This window comes from Cavia porcellus, unplaced genomic scaffold, assembly GCF_034190915.1.
Source record: "Cavia porcellus strain 051 isolate PalLab524CR breed Dunkin Hartley unplaced genomic scaffold, mCavPor4.1 scaffold_5, whole genome shotgun sequence".
Classification (NCBI taxonomy): Eukaryota; Metazoa; Chordata; class Mammalia; order Rodentia; family Caviidae; genus Cavia; species Cavia porcellus.
This window is the reverse complement of record NW_026947488.1, coordinates 55,292,307-55,305,325: the sequence shown is the minus strand read 5'-3', so window position 1 is coordinate 55,305,325 and position 13,019 is coordinate 55,292,307. Positions and strand designations below refer to the sequence as shown.

Genomic DNA, 13,019 nt, shown 5'->3' with positions numbered 1-13,019 from the left:
GCAGTTGCTCAGGAGGCAGTCGGGGCGGGGGGGGGGGGACCTGCGTGGACTAGAGGGAGGAGTTAAGATTGGAGAGGAAGAAGCAAAAGCTAGAGCCGGCGATGATGCCAAGGGAACAGAGGAGGAAGGCTGGATAGAACCCCTGCTTCACAGTTCTGAGCTCCTTCTGGGGACGGGGGAGGGGTACCATAGGGTTAACACTCAGCTGTTATTTTATTTTCCGTGGAGCATTGTTTGAAGTCCTTTTTGCCCACTCTGGCACCACCAGGTGAATTGCTTAAGATTCCATCCTAGCGGTTAGAGCTGGGCCATGCCTCCCATGAGGCTCCTTGAGACACTTTCTGAAGAAGAGGGCTAAGCGGATCCCTCTCTGGAATGCCAGCAAGGCCTCCTTTCCCAGCGTGGTCCCTACTGGTCCCTAGGGCCCGTGCCAGCTCAGTGCTGCCCTTGTCCACTAGGTGAAGGGAGCATTCAGATGCACTTTCCCTAGCTGGGCACAAAGTCCAGCGAGATGGCCAGCAGGGTGTATTTAGGTACTTCCTGGTTCCCTTTTCAGCCCCAGCCAATTGCAAGGCTGAAAAGGTGAGTCAGGTGCAGAGGAGGCATCTGGGTCCCAAGTGGCACTGGGACTAGTCCAGGATGAGGGTTGTGGTCTAGGAGTCCAAGAACCAGTTCTGGCCCATCCTGCTAAGGAGTCCTGGGCAGTGCCCTTCAGCCAAACAGGAGAGAGTAAAGGTCAGCACTTGGCTTCAGACTCAGCCATAAGATAAGATTGATGCTGACAGTTTGGCTGTGCTCTGGGCTTTACTGTCCTTCTCTGGGCAGTGGGATGGTAATCCCTGTTCTACCTGCCTCGCAGGGTTGTTTGGGCTACAAGCAGCAAAGCAGAAGCAGAAAGAGCTGAGTGCTGCAGGAGCTCTGAGTCTCCCTTGGCTGTGGCCCTGGGCAAGTCTTGTTTGTATAGCTCTGCCAGCCCTGCCACTGGTTGGCAGGAGGGCCAGGCGAAGTCATGGGTTGCACAGGCTCATTGTTTCACAATCTCCAGCCTTCTGGGAGTTTTCCTGTTTAGTGCAGAGAAAGACTGGGGAACAGGCAGCCTCATAAGGAAAGGGAAATAGAATGTTGTAAACACTTCCAGATGCTTTACTCCATCAGAAAGGAGGGGCATCTCAGCCACCAGGAATATGTCCAGAAGAGGAATGTGCCCAGAAGAGAAATGGGTGCTGGCCGGAAGGGCAGGTCTATGAGGCACCCTGTGACTGCAGCTGAAGCCTGGATTGAGAGAATCTCAGCCCTGGGAATGGGGGTTGACTCAGCCTGAGTTGCTAGGCACCCGGGAAACAGCCGAGAGGTAGAGCAGGAGGTCAGACTACAGAGGGCCTAAATGAAACAGTGCCTACCAGGGCTAGGACCCAAAGAACACCACCACCAGGTTACTGCTCAAAATGCAGAGTCCTGGGTCATGCTTCTTTGATCCTGATCCAGAAATCTGCATTTTAACGAGGCCACCTTTCTAGTGCTATATTGGGCCTCTTGTTGGGATAGCCTTCTTCATTAACCCAGGGTTTAAAAGCTTGAAGGGCAAGGTTAAAGGGTGAGTTTTAATCTTGTCTGTTGCATTCTGACTCTGAGATCTTCAGGAAATTGTCTATGCTGTAAACTGGTTTTTGTATCTGAAACAAAAGTTACCTGCTTGGGACTGGGTCTGGACGAGCCCTATTTCTTTGCCAGATGCACTCCCTCCCGGGCTGCTTCCTTTCTGTCTCCTTCTTTTTCCTCCTGTCCCTCCAAGGGTCCTTTTCCTTCCCTCCCCTCTTTTGCTTCTTCTGTGTATTCCTTCCCACTCAGTTGCAATATGAACTCATCTGCCCCATTTCTGGCAGGGGACCCCAAACTGATGGAGTTGAGCAAGTTGAGCCTTCATTCTGCTCCTAATGCACAGGCTCCTATTGCACAGGGCTTGCAGTTTGATAGAGATCACCTCTCTGCCCTCTTCTTCAACCTCCTTTGGGTCCCTGCGAGCAAAATGGGTTTTCTGCCCTATACTCTAGAACTTGTCTTCCATGGCAGGGACCAGAGCCCCAGGACTCCCAGCCTCTTCTCCCAGGTCTGACACCTTTCCCTCCCTTCTTGGTAGAAGGAATAATAGCTACCACCTGTTTGAGGGCCAACTTGTACCCTTTTTTTTTTTTTTTTTTTTTTTGTCTTTTTTCCTTTTTATCAGTACCAGGGATCCAACTCACCACTGCCTGCTTGCAAGGCAGGCGCTTATGCCGCTGAGCTAAACCTCCAGCCCCCTTGTACCCTGTTTTTAGAGTGCTGCCCTCCCATGATATCCCTCCCAGCTCTGTCTTCCATGCTCCAGCAGCCTGCATGGTCTCCCTGGAAGTGATACTTTCTGTAATGGCTAACTTTGTTACCTTGGCTTGGCAAGGGAGCCCCTTGAAGGGATTTGGTACTTGCAATTGCCATCTGCAAACAGCTGACTTTAAGGAAGGGAGATTTTTCTGAATAGTATTGGTAGGCCTTTATCAATCAGCTAAAGGCCATGTGAGCAAAAACTGACTTTAGGAGAAGGCCTTCTGCCCTGAGCTGTAATGCAGCCTGCCCACCTGCCCACAGACTTCATGCTTGTCAACCTTCACAGTGGTGCTTGCCAATCCCTTAAATCCCTCCATGTCCCCCACCTGTGTCTCCCTCAAGAACCCTGGTATATTGCATGCATAAGGCCAATGCAAGGCCTTCGTAGGACACTGCCTCTCTGGAGCTACCTGTGTCTGGAAACAGCAGGCAGGTGGTAGTTTTTTGTTGTAGACAAAGGAACTGAGACTTGATAAAAAATGACTTTTCTAAAGCTTCAGAGCAAAGTTGGGATTCAAACAGGCCTGCCTTTCCAAAGTCAAATTTCAGTCATGGTGTTCTTATCTTGTCAAGACCCTTGCAAGATGCCTTCCTTTCTCCAGTTTCCACTTCAGTTAAAGGCCACAGCCTTGGTGGGGGAGGTCAGACCAGAGGCATGTTGGCTTGCATGGGTACTGAGTTAATAATAGGTCCTTGTGCAATGCAAGCTGTGTTGGGACATGCTGACGTTTGTCCAACCTAGAATTGTCATGTCCCTGATGTGGCCTTGGAATTGTGAGTGAACTCATCAAGGAGCTGATAGCTAAGTGATGAGCCCTCTCCTTGGAAAAGCCACCCTGCCCCCTACCCTGCAGTCCTAAGGAGCTAAGTCCTTTGGAATGGAGGGGGAACAAGAAAGAGCTGGAAGGTGACAGCCCTCCAAGCCCTCAGAAGTCACAGAGTGGTATAGCTGATGGAAAGGGCAGTTGGCCAAATGGGTGGACCTTGAGAGCTAGTCAACAGATGGGCCTTGAGAGCTAGCTGAGTGGACCTTGAGCGCTAGTAAACAGATATTCTGTGGAGTCCCGGATGAGAGAACTCTGAAGCCTTGGGACTCAACCCTGGGCCCCACACAGGGTGACTGCCAGACCTCGCCTGGGGAACACGGGTGAACGGCCACATGTTTACTCAACTTCCAGAGTTGTCTGGCTTGATGCAGTGGCCTGGTTGTGACACCAGCTCAGTATTTCCCCCCAGCTAACGGCCACCAGCCCACTTAGCCCCAGGTTCCTCTTTGCTGAACCACCCACACCCAGGTCCGTTGGGACAGTTTCTTTGTAACTAGGGATTTGGGACAGGTCAACAGGGCTGGTGATCCACAGAAAGTGTTCAGGGAGCATTTCTGGAAGAATGATGAATACATGCATGCATGAATGAAGTCAGTGTTAAGTGAGAATTACCTGTGGACTGCATGTGAATGAGAATAGAGGGGTAAGTCCCCAGACCCCACATATGGGGTCGTTTGTGGGTAGATTGTGCTAGCAAAGAGGCAATGAGGAATGCTGGAAGCTGATGACTGGTTATCAAGGAACATGCAGAGGGACAGGGGCATCCAGTGTTTTGGGCACCTTCAGAAACCTGACCTGGGAAGGTGTGCAAGTGCCTGGGTCCCAACATACAGCCACCACGTGACCATCCACGTACTTATAAACTCACATAGGGCCTCCAAGATGTCCATGCCATTATCCTCAACTCCTCTCTCTCTGCTTACCCTGGGACAGGCCACACCCACATGTTCACAAGCACATGTGAGGCCAGGAGTCAACTGAAACCCCTGAAGCTAAGTTAGGGTGGAAGTTATGGGGTAGTTTACAGAGCAGGTGGCAGATATTCTCTCAGATCCCAATACCAACACTCCAGATCCTTCTCCCAGTTCCTTTTCTGGCTAGCAAATCAGAAGTTGTGTGTGGTCATGCAGCAGAACCAGAGGGGTCTCACTTTATGTTTGGGATTTCAATACATGTATGTACGTTTTCTAACTACATTTAGAAGGTAGTTTTGATACAGCCTGTTTGTGGCTTAGCAGGCCGCTCTGAAGTGGAAATTCAGGTCTTAAAGTCATTGGGGCTGAGTTTCAGCCAGGACAGCCTGCTGGTCACATTCACAGGTGCACATACTGGGTTGTTCTCAAATATATACACAGTCCCAGTGTCACAAATACCCACCCCACACGGTCACGTGCTCAGCCCTCTGATTATGGTAATGGCCACACAAATACCAACAGCCACAGATAGCTTTAAATTCTCATTGCTCCAGGGAACACACCAATACAGCTACAGCGTGCCCCAGAGTTGTGATAGTATCACACATGGACAGCCACAGTGTGCCATGGTATATCACCATACATGGTATCCACTCACATATGCTGATCTGTGCAGCATCAGACTGTATGTAGGAATGTCATGCTGCTTCACCCTTCACCCAGCGTCTGCACCTTCCCCAAGGGCTGCCAAGTTCCCTGGGATATGGCATCATCCTGATGCCTGTACTCTCCCTGCACAAGTCAGGACATCGTCTCTCCCCCTGCTGTCCTCCTATGTGGCCTATCTGCCCAAGGCTGTTCATGAGCCTCAAATACCTTCTGGAGATTTCTAAACTGACCAGAATGAAGATGAAGAACATTCAGATGAGCTGTATGATCAAAACGGCCTCTTCTTTCTGGGACTCAAGTGCTTCCACCTATGAATAGGAACATGGACATGGTAATTCCAGGTGTCTTCTAATACCTATGATGGGGACAGCTCTGATTCTGTGCCCTCTGGCATTTCCCAGGCCATCTGGTTCCTGAGTCCCTACTCAAACTTCAAGACTGGAAGCTTCCTGCTGATGATTAAATCTGATCCATAGTGAAGGAGAGCTGGCCATCTCTGAGGCCTCCAAAGGACCCTTCAGGCAGTTCTGTGCCTAATTCTCTGTGGGAGCTGGAAGAATGACTCCCTAAAAGGCAGGGGTTGGCTGGAACCACCAAACCTCCCATAAATAACCTGTCATCTGGGCCTAAAGGATGGTTGAGGGGAAACATAAATAAATAAATAAATAAATAAATAATAAAATCTTCAAAGAAGCTGTCCTATGACTTGGTCATGAGCTGAGGTGAACAGGCATTCTGAGTGCCACAGATGCTCATTGTTTGGGAAGGCTCAGGTGGTAGCTTTCCCCTTTCTCTTTCTTATTTTTTCTTAGCAGCCAGGAAGAAATACAAAGTTTACTGACACCTTTTAGAAGCATGCACTAAAATCTTTACAGATATCATTTTAATTTCTACTTTAGAGCTAAGGAAATAGCTTCAGAGGAGGCAAGCTTATGGTTAATTCTTTTAGTATCTTTATTTCTGCTGCTTTCTTAGGCTTATAAAGTCAATGTATTGACAAGGAAGGAACACTTCTAGGAACATGAAATCAAACAAAGCTGAGATTTTAATCATCTGGCGTCAGTGTCTGTCTCCAACCACTGCTCTCCTGAGGTGATGCCTTTAGAGGTTCCAGGTAGCTGTTATCATGACAATAAAGCATATATCAGTGTCAATGGATATACTCATGCCTACATAGTAGTTTGGTAGTAGTTTGTGAACTCCTCGGGGCTCACCAATCTGTCTTTGTCCTAGAGTGAGTCAAAATTATCTAGAAATTTCCTGAAGATGTGCTCTTCTGCCCATTCTCCACTTTGGTTACTTTGGATGGTGTTTTTGCATTATACACTCCACTCAGGTCTTTAATTGTTATTACACCATCTCCAGTCTTGTCTAACTTTCTAAAAGCTCACATCATTAGCTCTCTTCTGGATCTATACATTGGAGGTCTTAATGTGAGAAGAAATTCAGTGAAGTCTCTCATTCCATTTCCATCTTTATCAGACCTGCAGAAAAGCTCTTCTGCCTCTTCCTTTTTCCATAACCACTGTATAATCATTTAACCCTTTCAGACATCTTTGAAAGCAAGGGTTCTGTTGTTGTCATCATCCATAATTTGAAACACTCTGCCAAATCCTTTGGAGCCTGCAGAGCCCCTGAGCAGGCATTGGGGTTAGAGTCTTTTAATGGGCTCAGTGGTGGTGGTGGTGAGCTTTTTCTTGACCTGAATTGCCATCTTGGTCATGGTGTGCCATCCCTGCCATCTTAAACCCTAAACTGTTGACACCAGTTGCTTGGAACTGAAACTATGGACGCCTCTCCTGCACTTGGGAAAGCTGGCTCCCTCTGTATTTTATTCTTGGATTGTCCCAAGCTCTTGGGCCTCAGGGCAGCTCAGAGAGTCAGTATACAGGTGCATGGGACTTAACCAAGCCCCACAGAGCCTTGGGAGAGGTCAGTCAGTTTATAAGTCACCTAAGTTTAATCAGGGCTACTATGGAGAAATTTAGATAATTTTCAAAGGGAAGTTGTGTTTTTATTTATTTATTTATTTTTGTCTTTTTCCTTTTTATCGGTTCCGGGGATCAAACTCACGACTGCCTGCTTGCAAAGCAAGTGCTTATGCCGCTGAGCTAAATCCCCAGCCCCTTTATTTATTTATTTTTAAAATCCATTTTATTTAAACAAGAAAACAAAGGAAAACAAGCAAACCAACAAAAACTGCAAAGGAAAGTTGTTGAGTGGTCGTTCACTCTGTACCTGGAGCCAAAGAAAATAAACCTAAACACACAAATTAAAGTGGCCTTTTTCCACATGACTAAATGTGTGTAGAAGTGCTTGCATGCTCTATAGCTCAGCTAAGTTGGGAAAACATGTTACATAAATCACTCAGGCTGTACAAAGGTGAACTGGTTTCATTTTTGTGGGTTTTGGCAAGAGCCTTAACAGGCTGTATGCCAGCAGTGGCTATGTGTAGAGGAGCCACTTGAAGGTGCCTCATTTCTCACAAGCATCTGACCGCAGGACCTGTTCTCAGAGTATCTGGTGGGGTCTGGTGGGCTCAGAGTTCTCCAGAAGCATCTGGAGCCTGGGAAGTTAACTCAGGTGTAGAGCACTTGCTCAGCATGCGGAGACCCTGGTTTCCATTCCTAGCACAAAACAAAACAAAACGTAAGTAAATATAAGTAAATAAAACAAAGTCAACAACAAAAAATAAACAAAACTCAGAAGTAGCTGAACTGCTGAGTCACCCTGGCAAACCCTGGAGGACTCTCTGTGTGACCCTGTGCTTCCTAATCTAATTCATCAGGGGTCCAAGGATCTGCATTTCAAACAACGTTTCCAGTGTTGCCACTGACCGCACTGAAGACCACAGATCTTAGATCAGAGCAGCCAGAACTATCTTTCTAAATCCTAAACTGCATGGAGTTCCTCCCATGCTCAAAGCCCTCTCAGGGCTGCCTTCTAGAAACCAAAGCCTCACAGGAGTGTTCGAAGCCCACCTTGTGATAGCCCCCACCCTATCTTTCGGGCCCTTAAATCTGCCCAGCAAATCCTGACCTTGCACCTGTGCCATTGCTGTTCCTTCTGTTTATAATCCAGCCTCTTTCTAACTCTCTGTACTCCCTATCCTTGCATCCCTGGTCTCCCAAGAGCGCCTTCCTTACCTCCATAGCTTTCCCCACCCCCTTCTTCTTCCTCAACTTGTGCCCAGCTTCCCTCTGCCCATCTGAACCTTGTTATCTCTAAGAAGTCCCTGTCTCTTGGAAACTTCAGGAGACAAAGGTTGAGCAGTGGTGTACAGCTGCATCCTCTGGACTGAGCACAGGACTTGGCACCTGGGGTGGGACCATGGAGTTGCTGATCAACTTGTGAAGCACAGAGCAGCCTAGGGGGTCTCAGGAGGGCTCTTTGGTCAGCCAGACCTGATCATTGGAGGCCAGCACAGGGGAACTTCCTGGTCCCAGGTCAGGTCTGATGTCCTGTCCCTGCTGCACAACATGTTCCTGACTCAGTGCCCAGAGGTCACTGCAGGGCTGATGAACTTACCTCATCCAACTTCCCACAGCAACCTGAGGAGATTACAGAAGCCAGAAAATTCGCTGGACATGGTGGCATGCATCTATAATCTCAGCTTCTTGGGAGACTAAGACAAGGAGGATCAACAATTTGAAGCCAGAGATCTTGGCATTTGGGAGGCAGGATGATTGCCATGTGTTCAAGGCCAGCCTAGGCTACATAGTGAGTCCAAGGCCAGTATGAATACATAGCAAGACCTTGTCTTAAAAAACAACAAAACAAAAACAAAGTTTGAGACAAATCTGGGCAACTTAGTGAACTTAGTGAGAACTTGCCTCAAAAGAAGATTTTTTAAAAAGGAGTGTGGATATAGCGTAGTGGTAGAATCCTTGCCTCGGGTTTATGAGGCCCTGAGTTTAATTCCCAAAACCACTGTGAAGGGCCCTTAGAACCAAGAGGTTCTAAGTTGGGCTGGAACCAAGGTCAAGTCTGTCCTCTCTAACCCATCCTCCACTGGTCCTAGCTGACGCCCAGTTAGTTACCAGCTACATAGGAGTTATGGGGAGGGATGAGGTAAATGACAGAGGCTTCTGTCCTCTTTTCTATCTGGCTGCCCACAATCACCCCTGGGGCTCCTACTGTTTCCCCCAACCATTACCACCGTTTGAGTCCTGTCCCCGGAATGGTTGGGTTGGCAGCACCCCATAGCAGTGGATCATCATGCCAAAGCTTGGATTTGAGTAGCCTTGGGTGTGGGAGCAGGGATTGTTTGTGACTTTGCATATGATGTCACTGGTGGCCTTGCTTAAGATTCCCAAGGAACTTTCTGGTGAGCAAATCTTTACTTTGGCAGCCCTTCCACCCAGGAAGCTGATATTCTGCCCTGGGCCTGGCCAGGCCAGATAGGCAGCCTTCAGGCCCTGAGTCACCTGTGTCAGCCCTCTTGGGTGTAACTCTGTGAGTGCTGCCTTACTTCCTGAGCTGGTATATCTCCTCAGACACACACAAGTACGCACCCGTGAAACTGTGGTACATAGAGGAAGAATCTGCCAGCTTCAGCTCTCTCAGCCTCTCTCACCTGCCATTTTGTCTAAGTCATTATTTATCAAGAGTCACCATTTATCTGTGGCAGGTCTTACAGCAACCCTACGATCTAGAGTGTTGCCCCAAAAGATACGTTCAAATTCTAACCCCTAGAATTTGTGAATGTGACCTAATTTGGAAAGTGACTTTATAGATATCATCAAAATAAAATAGACTCAGCAATCTAAGGCAAGAGGATTACTGTGAGTTTGAGGCCAGCCTGAGCTACATAGCAAGATCCTGTCTCAAAAAGATAAAAAATAAAAAGCTAGACATGGTGGCACACACCTGTAACCCCAGTACTTGGCAGGTGGAGGCAGGAAAATTGCTGTGAGTTTGAGGCCAGCCTAGCTACATAAGTTAATTCAAAGCCAGCCTGCACTACATAATGCAGACCCTCAAAGAGAGAGAGAGAGAGAGAGAGAGAGAGAGAGAGAGAGAGAGAGAAAGAGAGAGAGAGAGAGAGAGACTCATACTAAATTAGTATCTTATCCAGGCTACTTAGGGTGAGTAAAACTCACACCTATAATCCTAGTGCCCTTGATACTAGCATTGCACCATGAATCAATTCTAAGTGTCACACACTCTAGATCCATTCTCCTCTGAAAAAGCCCCACCTATGACCTCATAAGGCTTTGGGGAAACAACTAGACACAAACCACAACATTCTGCCCTTAATCCCCAAAGACTCATGTGCATTACTCTACACAAAATGCATTTAGTCCATCTTAAAGTTGCTGAAGTCCTAACATGCATTGCTCAAAAATCCAAATTCCAAGTCTCCTCTGAGATTTAAGGCAAACTCTTAACCTTGACCCCTAGTACAAATTAAAAGTAAGTTAAAACATCTCAAACATGCTATGGCACAAGATAAACATTGCTATTTCAAAAGTTACAAACAGGGAGATAAAAAGAATGAGATAAAAAAAGTCCAAAATCCAGCAGGACAAACATTAAGTACTGTAGTTTTAGGTCCAGCATTCAAGGCAATCTGTGGCAAGGCATAAGCTCCAAAGGCTTGGGTGGTCCCACTCTTAAAGCACTTCTGGTGTTTGTAGCTCCCAAGGCTTATCTCTTGGGCCCACTCTACAGCCTCCTTGCAGTTTTTCTCAGTACACATTCCTAGCTTCTCCAGACTTCTGGGGTCTCCACTGCATCCTTGGCTTTACTCTTATAACTTCACACACAAATCTCTCAGGGGTGCACTGGCTGGCTGCCCAGGACTTCTTCTGAAACCTGAGTGGAAGCCTTCCTGACCCCACAACTCCTGCATTCTGTGTGCTTAAAACCAGCACTATGTGGATGAGGCCAAGGTCTGCTGTCAGCTGAAGCAGTAGCCAGACTTCCTTTTCTCTTGGCTATAGCTGTTGAGTATACCAAATCCCAAGGAACAACTTCCCTAGGCTACCACCCTTCTGGAACAAGGTGCCCTGTGGCTGTCTTCTCAAAGCAAAGTCTTTCACCTTTGCAACTTTGAGGCTGCAAAGGCTGCAGTCCTGCTGCTTCTCCTGATACCCTCAGTCATCTTTTCTATTCTCCTCTTCCTTCTCAGCAATCAAGATCTCCTCCACCCTATGTTTTCAATCTACAGCTTTACTGGATCTTCCTTTCTTGCCAGTTTAAAACATTTTAAATCATTCTTCTGGGCTCTTTACTTTTGATTCTCAATATAAATCTGGGTAAAAATTCCTGACAGCAGCCATGCCACCACCTCACATCAGACTGCCTTGAAATTTCTTCTGCAAAATTAATTACTCTGGGGGCTGGGGATTTAGCTCAGCGGCATAAGCGCCTGCCTTGCAAGCAGGCAGTTGTGGCTTCAATCCCTGGTACCGATAAAAAGAAAAAAGACAAAAAAAATTTAATTACTCTGCTGCCCTTAATCTCAGTCTCCAGCAAAATGGTGGAGACTGGTCAGAAGCAAAATGCATACAAACTTTCTGAAAAAGTATAGCACACCTCATCTGAAGTCCAACAGCCAGTACAGTCCTTCTTCCCAGCAGAAACCTCCTGATCCTAATCTTTACCAGCAACACTTCTGGTCTTGTGAACTCTGACCATTGTCTCCCATCTAACACAGTCTAAGGTGTCCCAGCTCTAATTTTTCAGGTGATACGTTGGAACCTTTGCTAACTTTTCTCCTTTCCACAAGCCAGTTCCAAAGACTCTTTTTTTTTTTTTTTAAATCTTTTTTGAGACAAGATCTCGCTATTTGGTTCAAGGTGGCCTTGGGCTCACTTTGTAGCCCAGGCTGGTCTGGAACCTGCAATGATCCACCTCCTTCAGCCTCCTGAGTGCTGGGATTACAGGAGTGCACGACCATGCCCAGCTTCCAAAGACTTGAGTGTTGGTGGGCATAGCTGCCTTCCAAAGGTTCTTGGAGCCACGTGGCTAGGTACAGTCACAGCAATGACCCCACTTCTCTGGTACCAAGTTCTGTCATAGTTACTTTTATCATTGATGAGACAAAATATTCAACACCCAAAGTTAAGTCAGGAAAAGTTTATTTAGCTCATAGTTTGTAGAGGTTTCAGTCCATAGTCGGCTATCTCCAAGGTCAGGTGGAATGGCAGACAACATCACAGAGGAGAAACAGTTCAAGGTGGGCAGAAGGTAGTAAAACAAGTAAAATAGGGATAACTACATTCCTTTCTACCCCTTATATCTTATTCAGGATACTTATGGCAGGTAGCACTCACAATCTTAACCCCAGTGCCCTTGATCCTAGCATTGCAACATGAATCAATTCCAGCATCACACACTCCAGATCCAGCCACCTCTGAAAAAGCTCTACCTATGACTGCATGAGGCTGTGAGGAGACAAAGCTACAATAATTAAGATGTGTTCTAACCCCATGACTTTGTGTTTATAAAAAGAGGGAAATCTGGACAAAGAATATGGCCATGTAAAATAAGAGGCAGCATATGCCTTACCCCAGGTCCCTAGGGTTAGGTTAGTGTCTCCAACTCCAGTTGGGTAGCAGAGCACAGGGACAAAAAGTTGCCCAGCTGCAATGGACCAGGCACCACACCCCGATGTGGCTCCCTGAATCTGAGAGCCAAACCATGGCCTGGAGCTGTGCTGACCAACATAGTAGCTACTAGTTGTCTCTTGTTATGGACTTCTCAATGAGTTAAGATGAAATAATATTAAAACATCAGTTTCTCAGCCACACTAACCACATTCCAAGTGTTCCATAATCAAATGTGACCAGTGGCTACCATGCCAGGCAATGCAGATGAGTATTTCCATCCTCCCAGAAAGTTCTTTGCATCAATGTTGGTGCAGAGTGATTTGCAGCCTTGACTGTCCATTGTTTTCACCCAGGAAGATTTTTAAAACTGATGCCTGGGTTTTCCCTGTAAAGGTGTTAAAGAGCAGCCAGCACAAGACCCACTGTTTCAAAGCTCCATTTACTTTATTCACTGCAAAAATTCTCAACTTTGAGTCTAAATCTTATGTGGGTGTTTGTACCCTGTTCTCACCCATGTAAGCAGGGTCAAGGCAGGGCGCTTCTGTTTTGTGGGATTTGCTCTTTTATCCCAGCTGGGCCACCTTGACCCTTTCCCTTCTCCCTGGGGATTATGAAAGAGACCTGGCATTTCTGATGGGATTTGTGGAGGGTAGAGGAGGAAGGACATGGCTTAGGTTCATGAGATGTGGGAG

General features: G+C 47.1%; 1 pseudogene; it reads right to left on the bottom strand.

Moving 5' to 3' along the window:
- Window positions 1–5,872: 5,872 nt before the first annotated feature.
- LOC134476089 (calcyphosin-like protein) lies at window positions 5,873–8,959 on the bottom strand (annotated as a pseudogene).
- Window positions 8,960–13,019: the final 4,060 nt, after the last annotated feature.